This window comes from Lissotriton helveticus, chromosome 7 (assembly GCF_964261635.1).
Source record: "Lissotriton helveticus chromosome 7, aLisHel1.1, whole genome shotgun sequence".
In the NCBI taxonomy this organism is placed as follows: Eukaryota; Metazoa; Chordata; class Amphibia; order Caudata; family Salamandridae; genus Lissotriton; species Lissotriton helveticus.
This window is the reverse complement of record NC_136068.1, coordinates 80,698,420-80,721,685: the sequence shown is the minus strand read 5'-3', so window position 1 is coordinate 80,721,685 and position 23,266 is coordinate 80,698,420.

Here is a 23,266-nt window from a genome sequence, read left to right as displayed (position 1 = left end):
TAGCTCCTGTGTGTGATTTGTTACTTACAACTGAACTCAATAAAAGAACTCTTAAAGAACACAAGTAACAACTAATGTGATCATTGCTGCTAACCTCATCAAAGTTGTCAGTTCATGCAAACTCTAAAGTGGTGCACCTTGACCTTGTTTAAAGTAATTCATAGTTCATGTTTTGAACCAACATTGTAACGGTGGGTGTTACTGAAGTGTGCACACATATTGTCCCATGCACTATAATGTGGGTCTAAACTAATTTTGGGAGAATATTTGACCAGGTGCTTTTTTTGATGGGAATCCTCCACCGCTGTTCTTTCCAAAACATTCAAGGCACTATGCCTGGCTCACAAAGCACTCCACAATGCAGGTCCACCAATCCTTAACGAGTGTATCGTACCCTATAGGCCTACCAGAGCGCTACGATCAGACCATGGAAACCTTATTGTGGTTCCCAGGGTGAAAAGGTCCCGCACAGGAGGCCGCCGCTTCTCGGTCCACGCAGCGAAACAATGGAACGCGCTCCCACTGAAACTTAGATCAGAACCCAACCTCCTGCGTTTCAGGAAATCTCTTAAAACTCTGCTCTTCCCTTAAATCACTTCATCCCCGGTTCTTTCTGTCCATCAAGACTACGAGGTTAGCGCTGGGATACTCCTGGGTGACTACGCGCTGTACAAAAACCTAAAATAAAAATAAATATCCAATGGGAAGAAAAATTGAAAATGTGATAAAAAAGTGGTTGGTCCACCTTAGTGGGGTAATACTCAAGATTTTTGTAGTTTTAATGATAGAAAACACCAGATCCAATGTATGGCTAACTCTATGGGTTGAACCACTAACCTATTGTTTCAGTTGGAGTAAGTAAGTAAGTAATTTTTATTATGCATGATTAATTAAAACCGTTGCATACATTAAATAGTCTTTAAAATCAATATCCATTATTGTAAACATTTGACCAGTTAATAAAATAATTCACTGTTGCAATAGAAAAATTAATCAACTTTAAAAATGATCCAGCCTGTATCTTACATCAATCTGTACAAAATGTAATTAATATTCTTGTCAGGATAAAAGTCTGTATCATAAAGGTTATATTATTGAGCAGTTTGCTCACAGATTCCATTGTCGAGAGTTTTTTATGCAGTATGTTAATGTCTTTCTCCATGGAGTTCCCTTACCACTCTGGTTATTCGAGGCAACAAAAGCAGCTTCAAAGTGTCACTGCTGGAGTGGTCCTAATTCTATGCTTAGGTTATTAAGGTTAACTATCCTCGGCTGAGTAGTTTAGCTCAGCTCCGAGGACCATCATGTAGGACTAGGCCAGTTGGAGTATATTCATGCCACTCTCCAATTGCTTGCATAGCTCATCCTCATCTTTCTTATAGTGTTTGTGCTTAAAACTTAGTGAAGCTAAGTGAGAGAGAAGGTTATTCGCTGAATTTGGGTCATAACCTGCAGGTCTGTCCACAACTGAACTGCCAAACAACATTCGGGCAATATGTGCGAGCTCTACATTTGAGTGCATTACGAGATTAAATGATTTTGCATTTGTGTTGTACTAAAAAAGTGACGCAACCACAACACAAAATCTGGCCCTCAACTTATACCTTTAGGGCCATATTTATGGCCTAGTCATTAAGTGCAGCGCAGCAAGTCACCTTGTGACAGGGAAAGAGTAGGAATGTGGGGTATTTAAGTCAGTAGGATGCATTCCTGCCTTTTCCCCTGCACCGGGACCCTTTTGGCTGCCTTGTGCCAATGCAGGTACCCTTGTACCATAGTGCTAGGGTGCCTGTGTTGTAAGACACCTTCCTGCACAAAAACAATCCCCTGAGGCTATTTACTCTTTCTATGTGTGCTGCACAATGCCGGCTGATAGCCAGAAACCGGTCCTTGGATGCTTGATTCCGGTCCAGGAAAGACATGGCTTGGCAGTTCGGGCTGGACTGTTCCCATGAGGCACAGGCTGATTTGCATATGGCCATGTCTGATCTGGGGTGGTGTGGAGTGCACAAAAAACGATGGATTTAGGCCCAGATCTCTGTACTGGGGTGAATGTATGACATTGTTCTGCATTCTGTCCATCACTGTTGTTTTTGCATTTGTCACCCCGAGTGGGATGGGTATGCTCAGACGTGAGTCCCATGCTCTCCACATCACTGGAGTCGAGCTATCCAGGCTGATGACGGCTGATAGCCAGAAACCGGTCCTTGGATGCTTGATTCTGGTCCAGGAAAGACATGGCTTTGCAGTTCGGGCTGGACTGTTCCCATGAGGCACAGGGTCAAGGCTGATTTGCATATGGCCATGTCTGATCTGGAGTGGTGTGAAGTGCAAAAAAAATTGGATTTAGGCTCAGATCTCTGTACTGGGGTGAATGTATGACATTGTTCTGCATTCTGTCCATCACTGTTGTTTTTGCATCTGCACAATGCAGCACACATAGAAACAGGAAAAAATTAAGAGAAATAAAGATATTTCACCTTGTAACGCCTCATCTAGGGAGGCGTAGGTTTTTGGCGCATTCCCAGGTCTATCACTTCTGGTAAATCCGGAAATGCATCAAAATCCATGGATACTGAAGGGCAAAACACCCACGCAACACCCATAGAACCGCCTCCATGGCGCGGAATAATGTAACGTTGTGATTTACGCTGTATTGCATTACTCGAGATTTATGAAGACACTCAGGGCCACGCAAGGTGGAATTGCACGGCTTAATAAATTTAATTTTGAAGTTCCCTCGCTCTTGCATCACGTTGCGTGGTGCACGAGCGATGCAAAGGGGCTTGTAAATATGCCCCTTATTTTTTTTTTAAATCTGACAATAAGAAATTGGCAGCAAGGAGAAACGTGGCAGTAAATTTGTTCTGGGTAATTGGTTGCAAAGTCTGCATTTTAAAATACCTTATGAGGAGAAAGCAGCGGCTGCAGAGCCCTGTGTGTGCCACGTAAATCTCAGGGAATAATAATAGCGGCGAGATAACTGGAGATTAACACATTTGCTGGCGAGATCTGTGCTTTGTCTAGTTCCAGTTTTAAATCAAAGAAGCAAAGAGGGTTTTAGTGTCTCCTTCAAAGCACATCATGTAATTTGCAGATGACAGATTTGTATTTTATTTAGATAGGTAAGCGGGTTACTGCTTTTAACACAGAAATCATTTCGTTACTTGCAGTTCATAAATTGTAATCCTTCTAATATAGCACAATGAGCTATGAAGGACGATAGGTGACTCCTACACCTTGTATCCTCACTGTTTTATGCAACACATCCTGTACATTAATTTACACACTTCTTTGATTTAATATCAATGTGTAATGTGTACGTGTGATGTAAAGCACTTTGACACCCTACATTGGGATAAGTAGTGCTATAAAAGAAATAAAACAAAATAGTGGTATTTAAATTGTTATTTGTGTAAATACTGGGACAGACCAGCACATCTGACATTCTTGCAGTAAATGCATAGCTCATATACATGGACAGAACAAAGTCAAAAGCATGCCTCTCCTAAGTACTAATGAATTGATTTCAAGTTGTGCACCTTTGTTTCCACTCCATCGCATTTGCATCTAGGTGTAAGGCTCCAGATCACTTCCAGCCAAGAATACTCAAACAAAAGAAGGCCTTGTGCCCCTTAACGTCAGAATTTGTTTTGGGCCCACCTGGAATTTGATCAGTGCCCACACCGCCTGCACATTGCTGCTCGGAACAAAAGCCAACAACTTGCAGGTGGCACTGCTGAATGTGTCCTGGTGTCTGAAAATGGTACTGGGGTGAGCTCATTTCAGTTGGGCCCAACTTCTTGGCAGGGTAGAAGCCGTCCACCTACATGTACCCCAGACTTGAGCCCTGCTATTGGGAGTGTGCACGAGAGCACCCCAAGGCACTGGACCCCATTGGTGATATAGGTCCTGAACTCTCACTCATTAAAGTTTGGCGATCGTTTAGACGCATGAGAAGCACGCCGGGAATATCTACCTGGCAATCAAACAAGCCACGAGCGCTAGATACCCGGGTGCAACGAGATTACTACATAACAAAGGTCTCCTCTAACAGAACAGGGAGGAGAAAACATATCGGCGGAAAGAGAACATATGGGATGACCAAGGTTAAAATATGAGTCAAGAGCCTTAAGGAGCAGAACGAGGACACTGAAATCCAGTATAGAAACACATCCCGTTCTAAGCAAACCATCCCGCCATAAACCAATCGTCGAATTTTACCAGGGATGCAGGAGATCTGAATTTATAAAAAAAAACGACCCCAAATAGGACGAAGTCCGGATCAATTTTAACCACCCAGATGCATTTGCATAGGTGAAATACTGACTGTGGAGAAAGCTATACCCACTGTCCTGAGGAAGGAGGCTATAATCACCACAAGCTTCCGAAACGCGTCGACGCATTATACAAGGGTTACATTTGGAGTTGTAAACTAAGAATTGGGTATAAGGAAAATATTTCTCCCCTAGGTTGTCAATAGAGTGTCCAAATTAACAAATACCAAAGACAAAGTGCAGTGTCTTGTCCTATATTTCTCCCACTCCACTTTAGGTGATTTTAAATGTTTTGTGTCAGGTTTTAACGATATTGTATATGGATTCATGTATTTTTTATTGAAAATAAAACTGTATATTTTTACAAATTAGGTTTTTTCTTTTGTTGAGTATTTCCCAAACAATAAGATGATAGTTTGGAATTGAGTGAGAGTAATTGACTGAATGAGGTGACTGTCTGAATTTGAGATCACTTGATCTCCCAAAAGGAAAAAAACTTTTTTAACTTAACCTTCTAACTACTAATCTTGAGTTCCGGAGTAGGGTGCTACTCACTCAAAAAGCACTTCAATGTTCCTTCAGGGGTTGTAAGTGCTATATAAATAGATTTAGAATTACAATTACAATAATACAACAACTGGCATACACTTAAAACTAGCCTGGACTATTGGCTTTGTCAATGATTGTTAGATGTTTGATATAAAGGAGTAACAGCAATGATGTTCTTGTAAATAATTATTACTGAGAATGTATTCATTCTGAAATTGTGAGACTGTAAATTTACATTACTGAGGCCTGTGGAAGGGCAGTGGTCTTCAGAGTGTTTAATCACTCCTCCGTTCAGCGCCCTCTTTTCAATTGCTTCAGAATGTGCTACCTTTAGCAGCGACATATCCTTAAGGGTGGAGTGGCCACGGCCCACACCTTTTGAACATAAATACTTTTATTTCTCCTCGTTTTTGATTTTTCCATGTGTACCTCGTTCTGTAGCACACATAGAAAGAGAAAATGCCATAACTGTGCAGGAAGGTGTCCCTTCCTGCACATAAACAATTATTAACCCGTTTGCTGCTTCGAACGTTCAGCGCCAGTGCTGAACGTTCGAAGAAACGGGTGCGGCCGCGTCGGCCGTTGGACGTGCGCAGCACCAGGGAGGTAGCTCGCGTGACGTCCAACGGCCGACGGCAGCAGCGAAGGGGGTAAATAATGCCGATTTGCCACTTCTATGTGTGCTGCAGAATGAAGCACACATAGAAGTAACACATCGCCATTATTGATTGTTAATATGCAGGAAGGGACACCTGCCTGCACATAAATAATCATTCCATGCAGTGCGCGCACCCTTGCACCATGCATTGGCGCTAGGCAGCGTATTTTAGTGCCAGCACTAAGGAAAGCACAGGAGTGCACCATATTGTTGTAAATAAGGCGCATCTTTGTATTTTGGAAATGTCAGAGCGATGCACTGCTAAACATGGCGCAGCTCCGCGCTCCAACATTTCCTTGTACATATGCCCTCAGGTTTCAGTAACTATTTATCATTTGCACATCACCAAGTAAAGTGTCTGGATTAACTTTGAGCCTGTTAGAATTTTGTGTACATCATGCTTCAACATTTTACAAAAACTTGCCTTGTTTGTCCTTCCCTAACAGTTGACATATTTTGAAATATTTGTACAGTTCATTTATAGGTATTAAAATGTTGTGTGTCAGAAAGAAATACTCCCTGCAGCCTTTGCCTTCACCCCAGCAAGACTGTCACATAGCTCCTTTTACAAAATCCCTTCACACATCAGTGTGCATAGCAAAAAACAAAACCATGTATTTGTTATAAGACTAAGGGGCATATGTACAAGGAGTTAACGCCGCATTAGCGGCACTTTTCCTACGGTTTTGCGGCGAGATTTTTATCGCCTTATGTACAAGCTGCCGCTAACCTCTGTTAGCTGCAGTTTTCCGGTGAAAACGTCCATTATAAAGATCGCTACTTCTGTTAGCGATAATAACATGCAAGGGAGGCGTTCCCATGAAAAACCGGATGCTAACCCCACTCCGCGATATTTACAAGGGGATTCTTGAAGTCTGGAGGACCAAAAAAAAGACCGCTAACTGCAGTTATAGGCAGTTTTTTAAGACCAGAAAATAGCTGGTCTTAAAAATGGAGATAATCCTTGGGGCCTCATTTCAGCTGGCTTTGGTGCTGGACAGCGCTGGAAAACAATGTTGCTGCGCTGCCCCGCGACAAAACTACAGGGCAGGACTGTGCACCATCAATAAGATAGTGCGCATTCCTGGGCCTCACTCATTAAAAGTGTTGCAGTGCTGCGACAAGACGGTGTTGCAACACTTTTCACTACCCCCTTCTTGCGACACCATGGATGCGCTGAATTCACTGGACAGCACTCTATGACGCAAGTAATGACAGATACGTCTGAATCCTGACGTATCTGTCTGCGCTAAAGTCACGCATTGCTGCAGTCGTGTCACAACCATGACACAACTCCAGCAATGCATGGGGCCAGCCTATCCCTTTGGCACCGCATCACCCTTACGCCTGCCATCAGGCCGTTCTTGAGGGGTGCCCGGGGGTCGGCGCAGTTGGAGTTCCATCGGTGGCGGTTGCTCGTTGCGGTGTCATCGTCTGTAAGTGTTGGCGGGGTGGTGGTGCTGAGGGAGTTGATGAGACGTACTTCAGTGGCCTTGATCCAGCTGCGAGGGGGGCGATGATGGCGGTGGGCATGGTGAAGACGTGATACTATGATGGTCAGTCCAGGAGAGGCCGTGGTGTGGCTGTAGTTGATGGTCCTGCTGGCAGAGGAGACGTGCTTGACGGTGTGTCCTGCTATGTGGCTTGCTGCGGTGGCTAGCTGCTTGAGTCTGATGTTGGGGAGCTTCCCCAGGAGGGGGTGGTTTTCTGGTCACTGGGGTTGTCCAGGTGGAACTTGAGCTTGCCGAGTAGGATGTCGTCGGTGGATGGGAGAGCCTGGTGTGCAATGAGGTCTACAATGGTATTGGAGAATGGGTGTCCATGGCCCAGGGGCCTGCAGATGAGGGTGCGGCAGAGGATGGGGTTGGGGTTGGTCTGGATCTGGGAGTTGAGGTGTTCCATGGTCACTGTTGGGTCATGAGAGTGTGTGGTCAGTCGTAGGGTGCTTCTGTAGGTGATGGCAATGCCTCCTCCTGGACGGTTGGGGTGGTCCTTGCGGGTCATTTAGTAGCCGTCAGCGATGTCAATGGCGATGTCCGGTCCGGAGCAGATGTTGGTCCTGGTAGGCAATGTGCCATCCAGGGTTGATGGTGAGGAGGGTGCTGGCGCCGTAGCAGTGGAGTGTCCAAGAGGAAGGGTCCTTGGTGCTGAGCGCGGTTCAGGGACAGACAGACACAGACGGGCTGCCTAGGGCTTGCCTTTGGCACGGGAGACGTCCATTACAACGCAGGCATTACAACGTAATGCCATTACAACGCAACTCCAACAATGCAGGTGCCTTTACATCGCATTCAATTACAACACATTATGAGGTCAGTAATGGGGTATTTTTAAGTTTAAGAGTGGGTATGGGTTTCGGGTGTCGGAGATGAAATGTGTATTATGGGGTAAAATGTGAAATTTGGGGTGTGTTTGGGGTCAATCATGAAAATTGGGGTGTGCATTTGGGTCAAATATGAAAATTGGGGTGTACATTTGGATCAAATATGATTTTTGGGTGTGTTTTAGGGGCTCAAAAATGGATTTTAGGGTTCAGGGTATGCTTTGGGGTGCAAGGGTTAGTTTTAGGGTTGCACTCACTGTAGTGGGAATAGTAATGTTTACATCTCTGCAATCCAACACCTTCCCTACTGTTGCGGCATGCCTAGTATTAGTATGCATTGTAATGGAATGCGATGTAATGGTATGCGTCGTAACTCCATATATACCTTTGGCACACCTGTGGTACTCCCGCTGCGCATGGTCGCACAGCGGCCGCCATTGAGAAGTGCAGCGTTGGACTTGACAGCTGGGAGGTGGGAAACCCTGGAAAGAACACTCGATGGGGCATGGACCAGGGGATGTGTATGTGAGCTGGTGTTGTAAATATTGGAATGAGAGAAATCTTACCCTGAGGCCAGGTCCTGTATCTTCGTTGCCCCTGCTCTCCTGAGTCTGCCTCCAGGAACAGGAAGAAGGTAGCTAGACTCCCTCCCCTAAGCCAATCACAACGCTGCAATGTGGCATTGGGATTGGTCATTGGCTCTGGGACGAGGCGTTTAGCCAGTGACTGGAGGGGTGGGCATGTTCTCCATGCAGGCTGTAATGCAGCCTGCATTGTGAACAGGAAGGTGCGCATAATCGCTTTGGGCAGCCTGAGCGGGTCGACCAAACAGTCAGTGAGCACTTGAGTGGGCATGCCACTCTGCCCCTGCCCTGCTTCATGAGTGGAGCAGCCCTAATCAAACTCCCGCCCGCTAAGGAAATATGGTACCATTACATTAGGAAGTTATTATCATGTGATGGTTGTTCCTCTGCTTGCACTGCTTGAAAGCAGTGGAGTGATGATCTTCCGCCGTTTAGTGGATGAGCCGCCACTGGGGGTGCATCATCTACAGGTGCTAGGCCTGGATGACTCGACCCCCTGGCCTCCTCCTCTACGCGCCCCACCTTCTCCTTAACTGGACATTGACACTGTGGCGCAATCTGCTAAACGCTCTCGAAATCTGTGACTCAGCCAGCAGGAGCCTCAACCAGGTGGGATTTCACAAGCCTGGGTACAGCAGTAGCCGCCAAGTCCGCTGGTGAACCTCCCGATGCAGTTGATGCAGTGGAGCCTACTTAGGTGTGAAGTTGCAGCGTGGTCCCGCCACACACGTTTGGCGCAGCTAAAGGGCCTCACCATCCACAGCGTCCGGCCAGCGCAACTTCATCCGGCCTGTAATGCAAAGAGGTGCCGCTCACCATTGGTAATCCCCTCCGTGCACCCCGGTGTAGTGGTGGATCGTAGTATGCGATGCAGACCTCCCTACGTTGGTGCGCAGGAGCACCTCTACCATTCACATCTCCAAGGGGTGCAAGGCGGTCTTCTGACAAAGGCCATGCAATCGGCCAGACTTCACCACCAGGTATGGACGATCGTCGTGCCTCAATGTCTACCGCTACGGCTCATCGACTCCACAGCTCCTTCACATCCCACTCCAGGCTCCAGATGCAGGTCCAGTGGGGCATCCAGGCTCCAGGCACAGGTCCAGCGAGGCTTCCAGGCTCCAGGCGCAGGTCCAGTGATGCTTCAGGCTCCAGGCGCAGGTCCAGCGAAGCATCCAGGCTCCAGACGCAGGTCCAGCAAGGTATCCAGGCTCCAGGGACAGGTCCAGCGAGGCATCAAGGCTCTCATCCTGGTCATCCTGGAAGTTGGATGGCTTGAGGGGGTTGTTGATGTGTGCTGCACTTAGCCTTGGCTGCTCCATTCTGCATTTCATTGTTTTTTTTGCCTTTTTTCAATTGGAGGTTAACTGATAGGCTATTTTTCCATTAGAGAAAAAACAAAAAAAACTCTCATTTGGCTGACTAATGTGCGTTTTTTTGCTGCTCATGGGCCTTTTGTTGGTTTTCAACCGCTAACGCCGGAATTCCTATCGCCATGTTAGCGGCAGTGTTCACCGCCGATCCCTGAAGCTATCGCCAAGTAGCGATGGCTTGTAAATACGTCGCTAACATGGGGATAATTTTAAGCGGTATGCGGCGGTAAGAAAACTGCCGCTAACTAACGTTATCGATAGTTTTCGCCTATCCTTCTACGTATCCCCCTAAGCCTGACATTTGATCCCTGTCTTTGCACACACCGCAAATGGGACAAGATAAAAACAACATTTTCAGGCATCTTTATTCTTATTCACCGTCTGAATTTCAGCATGGGCATTTTGGGGGTGCAGCAGCACCCCTACTTTCAGCGCCTAAGCAGAGAACAGAGAAAAAAGATGCGCAGGTCTGAATATAAGCATTGTGTTATGCCCATGAGACAATACCTACAAAAGAAGGTCATTAATAACCAATAACAATCTGAGAAAACAAATTTCAGCAGTTTAATTAGTTCCCTAATTGCTTTTTCACTACTTGCTTAAAGATTACAATTTATTTTTTATACATTTTTATTTTCAGCAATTATTTTTTGGCAATTTGCAGAATCAACAATAACTACTTTTGAGTTAATTACATGCTTTCCCATGCTATGGAAGGGGGTGGGGAGGGGGCCAGGGAACGGGGTGGAGTGCACTGCAGCCCATTCTCAAGGAGATTTTAGCAGCTGGATGTTCTGACTGGTAAAATCAGGCCTGGTGTTATTCTAGTCGGAAAAAACAAACGTGGGAACGAAGTCTCGGCAGAGTTCGTGGAGTTCTGCTACGTGGAACTCTGCAGAGAGCAAAAAAAACCTCAGCCGCTCTACGCGGAGCTCTGCAAGCGGCAGGGTGCATTGGATAAATGCTGTTCGCTGTGATTTTCAGTGCCAGGTGCTTGTCTGCACTGTACAATCATTGCGAACTGCACCATGAACAGCGCAAGAGAGCGCTGCTTCCTTTCGAGTAGATTTTTCATCGAACTGCAGCTTTCTCAATGTGAACGTGGTCGCAAGCATATGCAACCACTCACAATGAGAAATCTGACCGCCTACGTTGAGAAATCTCGCTGGGAGATTTATTTTTCCACGCTCGCACTCGCCAACTTGATGTTGACTGTCGCGAACGAGGAAAAATCTTGCGGGAGTGGATTTTCCTCGCTTGCCAACTTGACGTTGGCGAATGCGAGCGAGGGAAAAAACACTGCTCCGCTACGCGGAGCAGAGTTTTTTAGAGCTCCATGAGCTCCGAGTAATGCGGAAATCTCTGCCAACTCTGCGAGCGGAGTTCACCACCCAGACTTAGTGGGAACCAGTTGCATAGCGTAGGGAGAGGGGGATGGGGGATCAGAGGGGTGATTGACCATGGTCATGAAAATCAGTTTGGGCAGGGAAATGGTATGGCCAGACACTGTAGAGGAGCGCACATTTTGTACTACATGTACCATGATGCAAAGGAACAAACTTTTCTGGGATGTGATGTAGTGTCTGATCACACCCTTTGCCCTGCCCAAAATCATTTGTATGACTTCCTCTATCATTTATCTCACATTCATAATGTTCCTTTTTGTAAAAATTGCATGCCCAATTAATGAAAAAAAAAGCAGTACAACACTTTTGGTGCAATATGTAGTGTCTTCCTGACTGGTGTCAGAATCTGTCAAACAGTTCCAAAGACGGAAGGCAGGAGCTTTGCAGATGGTGGGTGCATGAAGTGCCATATACTATGAGGAGTTCATATGTTGGATTCAGAGGGTTTCCTTAACACAGGAGCCTGCATATCAATGCACCTTCAGTTTAATTAATTCTTGTGAATGGAGCAGCATTCTCTCACAAGGCAGCATGTTTTGCACACTCCTCTGTACAACTGCACAGCCCAAACCTTGCAATACAACACTCTGATGAGCCAGAGTGACGTCCCATTTTCTTTAAGGAACAACTGCAGCTTTAGTGGGCAGAGTGTAGCATTGGCGCCTGTGCCTATGCCACGACAAACATCGGTTTCTTTGGAAAATGGAGAAAATTGGGGTATCTGCCTCATCCCAAAGGCATTAGACCTTAATAGCATTTTAACAAGCATCGGCAATGGGAATACGTTTGGGTTGCAACTGAAATTATCTCTTCAGTCACTGATGAGCTGAGAACATCAATAACATAGCAAAGCATAACATAACATAATATAACATAGCATGGCATAACATAACATAACATAGCACAGCACAACATAACAGCACAGCACACCACAACATAACACAGCCTACAATAGCATAGCTTAGCATGACATAACATAACATATCACAGCACAGCATAAAATAACATTACATAGCATAACATATTATAGCACAGCATAACATAACATAACATAGCATAGCACAGCATAACATAACATAACATAACATAACATAACATAACATAACATAGCATAACATAACATTGCATAGCACAACATAACATAACATAACATAGCACAGCACACCACAGCATAACACAGCCTAAAATAGCATAGCTTAGCATGACATAACATAACATATCACAGCACAACATAATATAACATTACATAGCATAACATAACATAGCACAACATAACATAGCACAGCATAACATAAGATAACATAACATAGCATAACATAACATAGCATAGCACAACATAACATAACATAGAACAGCACACTACAGCAAAACACAGCCTAAAATAGCATATTTTAGCATGACATAACATAACATATCACAGCACAACATAAGATAACATTACATAGCATAACATAATATAGCACAGCATCACATAACATAACATAGCACAGCACAACACAACATAGCACAGCATAACATTGCATAGCATAACATAACATAACGAAGCACAGCACAACATAACATAAGATAACATAACGTAGCATAACATAACACAGCACAACATAACATATCATAACATAACACACCATAACATAGTATAACATAGCATAGCACAGCACAGCACAACATAACATATAATTGCGCAACATAATATAACACATAACACAACATACGTAGCATTGCATAACATAACACATAACATAGCACTGCAGAATATAATGTAACACATAACACAGCATAGCATAGCATAACATAACATAACATAACATAGCACAGCACACCACAGCATAACACAGCCTAAAATAGCATAGCTTAGCATGACATAACATAACATATCACAGCACAACATAAGATAACATTACTTAGCATAACATAACATAGCACAGCATAACATAACATGGCATAGCACAGCATAACATAAGATAACATAACATAGCATAACATAACATAGCATAGCACAACATAACGTAACATTACACAGCACCGCACACCACAGCATAACACAGCCTAAAATAGCATAGCTTAGCATTACATAACATAACATAACATATCACAGCACAACATAAGATAACATTACATAGCATAACATAATATAGCACAGCATAACATAACATAACATAGCACAGCACAACACAACATAGCACAGCATAACATTGCATAGCATAACATAACATAATGATGCACAGCACAACATAACATAAGATAACATTACATAGCATAACATAATATAGCACAGCATAACATAACATAACATAGCACAGCACAACACAACATAGCACAGCATAACATTGCATAGCATAACATAACATAACGACGCACAGCACAACATAACATAAGATAACATAACGTAGCATAACATAACACAGCACAACATAACATAGCATAACATAACACAACACAACATAACATAGCATAACATAGTATAGCACAGCACAGCACAACATAACATATAATTGCGCAACATAACATAACACATAACACAGCATAACATAGCACTGCAGAACATAATATAACACATAGCATAGCATAGCAGAACATAACATATAACATAACATAGCCCATTGTACATCTTGGCGTTGAATAACAGGTGTTTCTTGTTACCTCTCTCAGTGGTTCTCATCTACTCTCTTTGTTGCAAAGACTGTGCCCCCCTCGAGCACTCTGGCATGTTCTGCCAGTGCTGCTCGGTCCAGCGTCAGCTGGATGTTTATGATCACTGGAGGATAAGCTTACATTACACCCCGAAAAACTCACGCTTGCCATGATAGTCCTAGGCCCCCCCACTGCTAGGCGCCCCCCTGTGCCCCCATGTCCGCCATGCCAGCCAGAGCATCCCCACCCCTTCTGCTCGCTGCGCCTCTGCAGCTAAGAGCCCGCTGCAATCTGGGCTTTAATGCCACTTTCACATTATAAATATGGGTTTAAAATGACCACCTTGCAAAGTGCATAGCTGCCATTTGCATCTATAACAGTAAAAACAACTGCCAGACGCAGCATGCAAAGCGTCCTTGGCAAAACCAAACGCCAGTGCCTGGAAGGGTCACAGATGAAAATAAACCGCTTGGCAGCCATGCCCTCCAAAGTTGTGCCAACCTCTGCATTCGTAGATGGGCTCCGAGCACGGATGATTAACCCCGAGCTCGGCGCTGGGCGGCACATCCGGGCCCGTGTTTTTTATTTTTTGGGTTTTGGGAGATATTATTTTGTGCATAAATCCAGGAATACAAGCACCGTCCACATCACTTCAGTAATTCACAGGCGAGGAAGGGGTGTGAGTGTTTGTGCGTATTAATAGATTTATGGAGCATTTAATCAATAGGAAACTAGGAAAATAAGACATAAGCATAGGCAAAGACAATAGTCTTGGCTTTAGTCCGCTAATGTGTATATATGTATATTTGTTCAGCACCTGATTCCTGACTAAAGCACTAAAACCCCGTTGATCTGAAAAAACTCATAAAAGGAAATGGGGTCTGTACCCAATGCTTCTAAAAGATTAATAATTTAAAAGTGTTGTGATTCAGTGCACATTTGAGATTTGAAATAGTCCCTCGTGCAGTTCAATGTCAGCACTCTGTAGGAGTGATACACCAAACAGCCAATAGCATGAAGTAAGAGAGTTATACTCCCCTGGGTGGAGCCAACCCCCTCTATCTATATTGTAAATCATGGGTTATAAGCACTGGTAGAGCAGATAACTGCTATGTCAAGCAAGACTTGAAAATAGTCTGTGAAAGCTATCCCTGTCTATGTGAAGATACACAATAGGTGTGCATTAGTCTCACATCATAGGTCTCATTTTAAAAAGATATTTTTCTAGAAGTCAAATTGCATTCTTAGTTTTCCTGACAGTGTATGTATGTGGAATCTCAAAAACTCAAAATACTTAAGGGCCCGATGTAGGTCGCCAATTACCGGTCGGTAACGGCCGATTTTCGACCGGTATTTGGGTTTTGCTATGTAGGGGGCTGAAAATTACAGAATCGGTATATTTACCGATTCGGTAAAATTCCCGAATCGGTAAATATACCGAATCGGTAAATATACCGATTCTGTAATTCCAAATGTAGGTGGCACAGTTTACAGTGCCACAGGCCCTTAGAAATTCGTTATTTACCATGTAATACTGTTGCATGGTAAATTACGAATTTCTGTGCACATGCACATCTGTGCATGTACACCTGTGCAATGTGGCACACATACATGCCCTAAGGGCATGTATGTGTGTCACATTGCACACAAGGCAAAAACTGGGGTGTTACAGGGTGTCAAAGTGACACCCTGTCCCACTTGGCAATTCGGTATTTTTACCGATTCTGTAATTACCGAATCGGTATTTGCCATTGATTCCTATGAGCTTCAAGGCCCATAGGAATCATTGGCAAATACCGATTCTGTAATTACAGAATCGGTAAATACCGAATCATACCGATTCATTATTTTTTACCGAATGAATACCTACATCAGATTTACCGATTCATGAATAACGAATCGGTAAAATTCGGTATTTATGAAGCGGTAAATCTGATTTACCTACATCTAGCCCTCAGCAACTTTTGAAGTCTGTTTCTTTTTCACACCTAACTCATAAGTCTCTTTTAGAACCCTTAGCAAATTAACAATGACTGCCACGTTGCAATGAGTGGATGTGTCTTAGAAGAATAAACAAGCATTGGCATAGCCAATAGGTCTCGCCTTTGGGACCTTATAAGTGTTTAGCCATGCAGCACATTATCACCCACTGGGCAGATTCCCGTAATGGAACTAGTACTTATGTAAAGTGCTTTGATACCTTAATTCGCGCTACGTAATGCAAAAAATAAAAAAGAATGAAAGGAGAAGTGCTTGCAGATTCCTGAGGTGGGGGAGCGAAAAGATGCCCTCTGTAGATTTACGCTGTGCCTACTTGCTGTAGATGTTTGTTTTTTCTCCACAACAATTAGGGTAAAATGCTGATTGCTGACATTCTTCTAGTTTGTTTAACCAGAAGCATGATCATCTGGTCAACAAATGGTTAAGCATCACAATGTAGCTATTTACTGAAACCCCACGAGGATTGTTCCCTTCCAAATACAATTAAGCAATGTAATCAACATTACTCGCAGGCTGTATACAATGAACAACCCAACCATGGCAACTAATATATATATATATATCTTTATGCTCACATGGTGAGAATAGGCCTAGATAGATCTATTAGTGATATCTGTGATTAGCACTGAACCCCATACTTGGTGTGTGTAGTTAGGTATTACACATGGGGAACATCGTTTAAACCGCGGTGTTTACATCGCAGTACCTTTACAACGGTGCCATTACAACGCAAGTCGTTACTACGGCTTGCGCTGGATGGCGCTGTTGTATAAGGAATATTGTAATTTCCTATTCCAACACCTTCCCTACTGTTACGTGGGCTGGTGTTGGAATATAAAATTATAATAATCCACAATCCATGCACACCAACGCAAGTTGTTGTAACAACTTGCATTGTAAAGGCAGCGTTGTAAAATACCGCGATCTAAAAGATCCATTACACATCATGGGTATAAACTCAGTTTACGCAAGTCTGCTGCCTCCATTCAAGGACCCGTCTCTGCTGGAATGCTCCTCTCTGCCTCCCAAAGGGGCGAGACAGTATATTGGATAGGAACTACTGTTTTAGAAAACTGCATCTGTGCTATGTCTAAAAACGTTAGATGTTGCTGACTGGGCACAAGAAAAGCGTACACCATGCTGTTCTACCTTGTGCGAGATGTTCAGACTGAATCCCTAGAAGAGTCCCTGAATAACAAATATGTGTACTGTATTTCTAAAATAATATCCTCTCACTAAAACAAATGTATTGTGTGGTTATGCAAAGCAGAAGCAGCCTGAGACAGCTAATACAGGCAACTAAAGGAGAACCAAAGTGGGCCCTAAAGGGAAATCACTACATTATTGTATTGACTGCCGGGATGGGCACTTTGCTCACTTTGCTCTGCAGGATGCTCTAGTTTGTGTCCATTCACAGTCCACCTCCCATAGGTTCAGCTTTGGTATGTATCCAAAGGGTTGTGGAATCTGCAGCTAGAAGGCTTTATCAAACGAACAAGTTAATTACCTTCTGTAATACTCTTTCTGGTATAGATTCAATCTGGCCGCAGATATCTCACGGAACCTCCCATTCTGCCTGTTCTTTGATTGGACTCTACCTATTAATAAGATTCCAAGTGTATGAATCTGCACACTGATATACCAGTGTGGTTTTGGGGTTCCATGTCGGGAGGCACGGACAGCTTTGAAAGCAACTGTCAGCATGTGGGGGCATCTCCCCTATAGGCCCAGCACGGCACTTCTGGAGCGGCGTCCATGAGGAGCTGCACAGTGCCACCTTCTGGCACGCAGGGGTACTACAAAACAAGTTTCCAGATCCAGTGTGATGCCTGGGATATATTCAAACAAAGAGGAAATTGCGCCTATGTCAAGTCTTTACTGGAAAGAGCATTACCGAAGGTAAGTAACTCAGGGGCATATTACCAACAACTAGCGATATTTATCGCTAAATGCGCTTAGCGAATTTTTTTTTATCGCTGCCTATCGCTGGATATTTTAGCGGAGAAAACATGCTATTAGCAACGTTTTTCTCCATAGCGCTAAAATATCCAGCGATAGCGGCGTAATGCGAGAATATTGCTGAGAATATAGCGATATTCTTGCATTAGCAACGAAATGCTCTTAGCCATGTTATCCACCTCCCATTGGATAACATGGCTAAGAACTGGTCTGAGCAGGCGCTAGTTTTTGGCGATAGCGGGAATATTTCCCTTGATAATATGCCCCTCAGTCTTCAAGGTGCTTGGTGATAGGCTTTGCTGGCTGTCAGTTTTCACAAAAGAACTAGTTGACAAATTGAAAGATATTTTCGATAATATTCCTTTATTTATTTTTGTTGTGATGTAGTCATTCATTCAGCTATATTGTAAATCTTTTGGAATTTTAAAGCCTTTTGATTATAGGTTAGCTGAACCTTCTTGTAAGAAACCCTGCTCTCAGTAGAACGCCCTCAATTTGTGAGTATGGGAAATGTATATGTTGTACATGAGGTCTCAATGGTTGTCATTGCAGCATTTGTGAATCCCTCTCATACAGGCCGATCTCAACACTGGTTGCAAACAGTTTGTGTAGTGCAGCGAGTGACTTTTTGTTAATCCCAGTTTCCATCTTGTGGGAAAAGCATTCAGAGCAGGCACACTGTTTATCTCTGGGCCTCCCCCGGCCCACGCGATTATTAATTGTTCTCGGAAGTGGATACTTGGCTTTAAAGTTTAGTATTGTTGTGTTTTCTAGTTGGTAAGGGTAGTAGATACCTTTCCCAATCCATGTGTCGAAGGCTAGGCTTTTCCCTTTATACCGAATCTTGCTATTGGCCCAGAGTGACTCCATTTTAGAACCTTTGATGTTATGCCCCAGCTTCCTATGTAACTTTAGTAGCTCGATTTGTGTATTTTTAAAGATGGACTTAGATGTGTGGGGGTATCTGTTTGCTGTTAGTAGAGCCAAAGGGTTTAGGTTATTCAGGATGGCCCTCTCTACCTGTAGCCATACCAGCGTGTAGTCGATAGGTGGCGATATCCAATATGAGCCTTGTTTTGCCAGAAAAGCTAAGTGGAATATTCTGAAGTCTGCTAGATTTATCCCTCCTTGATTTTTATCCAGTCTTAATTTCTTGATACTTATCCTTGCTTTCTTCCCTCGCCAAAGGAATTTAGAGATCAGGATGTCAACTTTACGGTGGAAATCATCTGTGAGGAGGAGCGGGAGCATACTGATCAGATAGTTAATCATTGGGGTGATCATCATTTTAATAGTTTTGATTCTACCCCACCACGTTATGAATTTTGGAGACCTGGTGGCCAGAAGTTTCTTAATCTTTTCTAGTAGCAGTTTCTCATTCTGATGTAGCGTGTCAATTAATTCACCACCAAAATGTATACCTAGGTATTTGATTTATCCTGCTTGTCGTGCTAAGCCAGACACACCCAGGGTGTCTCTCGTGCAGTGAATATTTAGAGGTTTGCATTGCTTATACCCTGAGAACCTGGAATATTTTGCTATCATCTCCATCAGGGCCTCAATTGATGTATTTGGTTGTTCAGTTACTATTGATATGTCATCCGCATAGGCGGCTAATTGTATTTCCACTCCATTGATATCGATCCTGTTTATGTTTGTGTTTAACTTGATATCTTGGATAAGGGGTTCAGGTGCCAGTAAGAATAATGAAGGGGATGGTGGACATCCCTGCCTAGTACCTTGTTGTAATGGAAAGGCTGAGAGAGTGACCCATTAATGACAATACGGGCTCAGAGGAGCAGACAACATCGCACTACAGAACTCACCCTGGAAACCGGCATCAAGAAGGATGGGAAAATCTCTCGACACGTACCTAGACTCTTATGAACCCTCATGAAAATAAGATATTCCAGCGATACACAACCTGGTACCCCTATGAACAATGATACCTAACATCTCCACAGAATGTCAGATGTAATTGATAAGAAATGTAACTCTCCTTGCCTGTCTCCTACCTCTTCTTTTTCCCTTTTTCTACTTGCCTCTTTCTTCTTTTTTCTCTTTAACTATTGTCATGTGGGGTTAGTTAAACAAACGTGACATAAAGTCTCAGTAAACTGATTTACAAGCTGCGCTTGGTACAACCTATGCTAACCCTATAAGAGAATTATGAATATGTTCTTGTATAAAAATAAATAAAACATGTTGAAATTAAAAAAGGTTTAGTATTGTTATAATTCTGATGCAGTCAGCCGTTTCCTGGTCTTCATTGCTTCCTGACACTGACACAAGTGGGCTTCGCCAGTGGCCTGTGGCCAGCAAGTAGCATGGTCACAAAAGCGGGATTTCAGTCACAAGGAGAGGGTTTTTGGAGGTGACTCTTATTTGTAATTGTCACTTTACAGTTGTGCCAAAATCGGAGGCACCAAAAACCGGATACCAGAAGGGAGGTAACTCATAATGCTTTTTTCTGTATTGTAAAAAGGGGGACGCTCAATCAGCTGTCCTCGATACACATAACCAGAAGGTAGGACTTCAGAGGTTACCCAAGCGAATAATTGCATTTTAAACGCACAGTTTCTAATTTCTAGGGTGCCATGGTTTGGCGGGACGTGCTCTTTATTTTTACACTAACTTTGTTTGAAAAAGGTAGAACGGGTTTTTTTTACGTGCTGCTTGAAGTATTTTGTTAGCTGTTTAACCAATGGTTGAGTGATATGCATTTATAAGAACTGATTTACTGGAGTATAGTATTTTATTGTACTATGTAAACCTGCCTGCTCCCAGAGTCCTAATGTACATATTATGCAAATACATCGTGCTTAAATCGGCACTTCAGTGACACTCCATTTTGTAGCTGTTGTCGTGCTTTTGCAATCTTCTTAGATGCTTTGATTCAACCAGGACTGTTTTGATCATTGTGTTGCACAACAACGTAATATTCTTGAGTGTGTTGTGCTTCTAACCTAATTGGCAGAGAATAGCTGCGGCTGCCTCAAGCCATCATTTGAAAACGTAGGGACTTATTATCAACAACTAGCGATATTTATCGCTAAAGAAGCTTAGCAACATTTTTTTTTTATCGCCAAGCATCGCCGGATTTTATCGCGGGGATAACGTGCTATTAGCAACGTTTATCTCCAATGCGATAAAATATCCAGCGATAGCGGCGAAATGCGTGAATATAGCTGGAAAACCAGCGATATTCACGCATCATCGCCAATAGGGTCTTAACCTGAATATCCACCTCCCATTGGATATACAGGTTAAGAACTGGTCTGAGCAGGTGTTAATTTTTTTATCGCAACGCCTGCCTTGCTCATAGGCGATAGCGATGTTAGCGACTGCTTTCAGTCGCTAACAGGTTGGGTACGCCTACTTTGCATGCCATTAGCGATAAATATCGCTGACATGCAAAGCGGGCCCCCAACCGCTCGCTATCATCTAAAAGCTGTCGCTAACTGATGTTAGCGACAGCTTGCTAATAGGGCGATTAAATTATCGTCGCTTTGTGGCCGAAAACGGCCGCAAAAGCGGTGATAATTTCATTTTGCCTGCCTTGATAATATGCCCCCAAGATCTTTGTTTTGCTTGTAGTGAGATGATGGTTTTGTGCAGCGATGTGATCCTTTTGTACTTAGTGCAGTGAGGTGTGATTCTTGCATGTTTTATTTGTAGTGAGATGATGGTTTTGAGCAGAGGTTTGACCCTTGTGTATTTAGTGCAGCGTGGTGTGATGCTTGTGTATTTAGTGAGGCGAGGTGTGATCTTTGCGTGTTTTGTTTGTAGTGAGATGATGGTTTTGAGCAGAGGTGTGATCCTTGTGTGTTTTGTTTGTAGTGAGAGGATGGTTTTGAGCAGAGGTGTGATCCTTGTGTGTTTTGTTTGTAGTGAGAGGATGGTTTTGAGCAGAGGTGTGATCTTTGTGTGTTTTGCCTGTAGTGAGATGATGGTTTGAGCAGAGGTGTGATCCTTGGGTGTTTTGCTTATAGTGAGATGCTGGTTTTTAACAGAGCTGTGATCCTTGCGTACTTTGTTTGTAGTGAGATTATTTTGAGCAGATGTGTGATCCTTTTGTGTTTTGTTTATAGTGAGATGCTGGTTTTTAACAGAAGTGTGATCCTTGCGTGCTTTGTTTGTAGTGAGATGCTAGTTTTGAGCAGAGGTGTGATCCTTGTGTGTTTTGCTTGTAGTGAGATGATGGTTTTGAGCAGCGGTGTGATCCTTGGGTGTTTTGCTTGTAGTGAGATGATGGTTTTGAGCAGAGGTGTGATCCTTGTGTGTTTTGCTTGTAGTGAGATGATGGTTTTTAGCAGAGGTGTGATCCTTGCGTGTTTTGCTTGTATTGAGATGATGGTTTTGAGAAGAGGTGTGATCCTTGCGTGTTTTGCTTGTAGTGAGATGATGGTTTGAGCAGAGGTGTGATCCTTTTGTGGTTTGCTTGTAGTGAGATGATAGTTTTTAACAGAGGTGGGATCCTTTTGTGGTTTGCTTGTAGTGAGATGATGGTTTTTAACAGAGGTGTGATCCTTGTGTGTTTTGTTTTTAGTGAGATTATTTTGAGCAGATGTGTGATCCTTTTGTGTTTTGCTTGTAGTGAGATGCTGGTTTTTAACAGAGGTGTGATCCTTGCGTGCTTTGTTTGTAGTGAGATGGTGGTTTTTAACAGAGTTGTGATCCTTGTGTGTTTTGTTTTAGTGAGATGGTTTTGAGCAGAGGTGTGATCCTTGGGTGCTTTGCTTGTAGTGAGATGTTGGTTTTTAACAGAGGTGTGATCCTTGTGTGTTTTGCTTGTAGTGAGATGCCGGTTTTTAACAGAGGTGTGATCCTTGCGTGTTTTGCTTGTAGTGATGTGAGAAGTTGGCCTGGTGTATGATGTTCACTTTTCCAGTGAGCACCTTGTACCAGTCCAAACAACCCTTATGGTGAGTGGTTGTAAGTCAACCTTATAAACAAGCTATCCTAAGGGTAGCATGGACCTAAGCAGTCTTAGGCTTAACTCAAGAGGGCATGTGAAGCAAGCTGTTTTACCATATGCAATCCTTTTAATACCAAATGAAAGGACACCACACACATTATATATTATAAAATATATGTATTTATTACTAGAATAATCCCCTGTACTCTTTATAAGCACAGAAGCACAAGCGTTAAACAAAGAACTTCATATAATATACAAAAGTTGCACAAATATGGATAGGCCCTGGTGGCCACTAAAACCATATACTAAAATAGTGGTATAAGAACCACATCACGAACAATGGTAAGGCCTAGGGCCTTGAGAATGACCATTGTCCCTTTGGTCCGGTCACACCACGCACCGCGCACACTCCTCGTGAGTGAGCCCAGGCTGCCCCTCGTTGCCGCCACTGCCCGCAGCTGTGATCCCGGTTCTCCTCTGCTGCTGATCTTGCCGCCGTGATCCTGGGACACCGCTGGTGCTGATCTTGCCCCGCTTGCGCTGCGACTGTTGTTTTTACCCTGTGCTCCTTTGTTTAGTGGTCT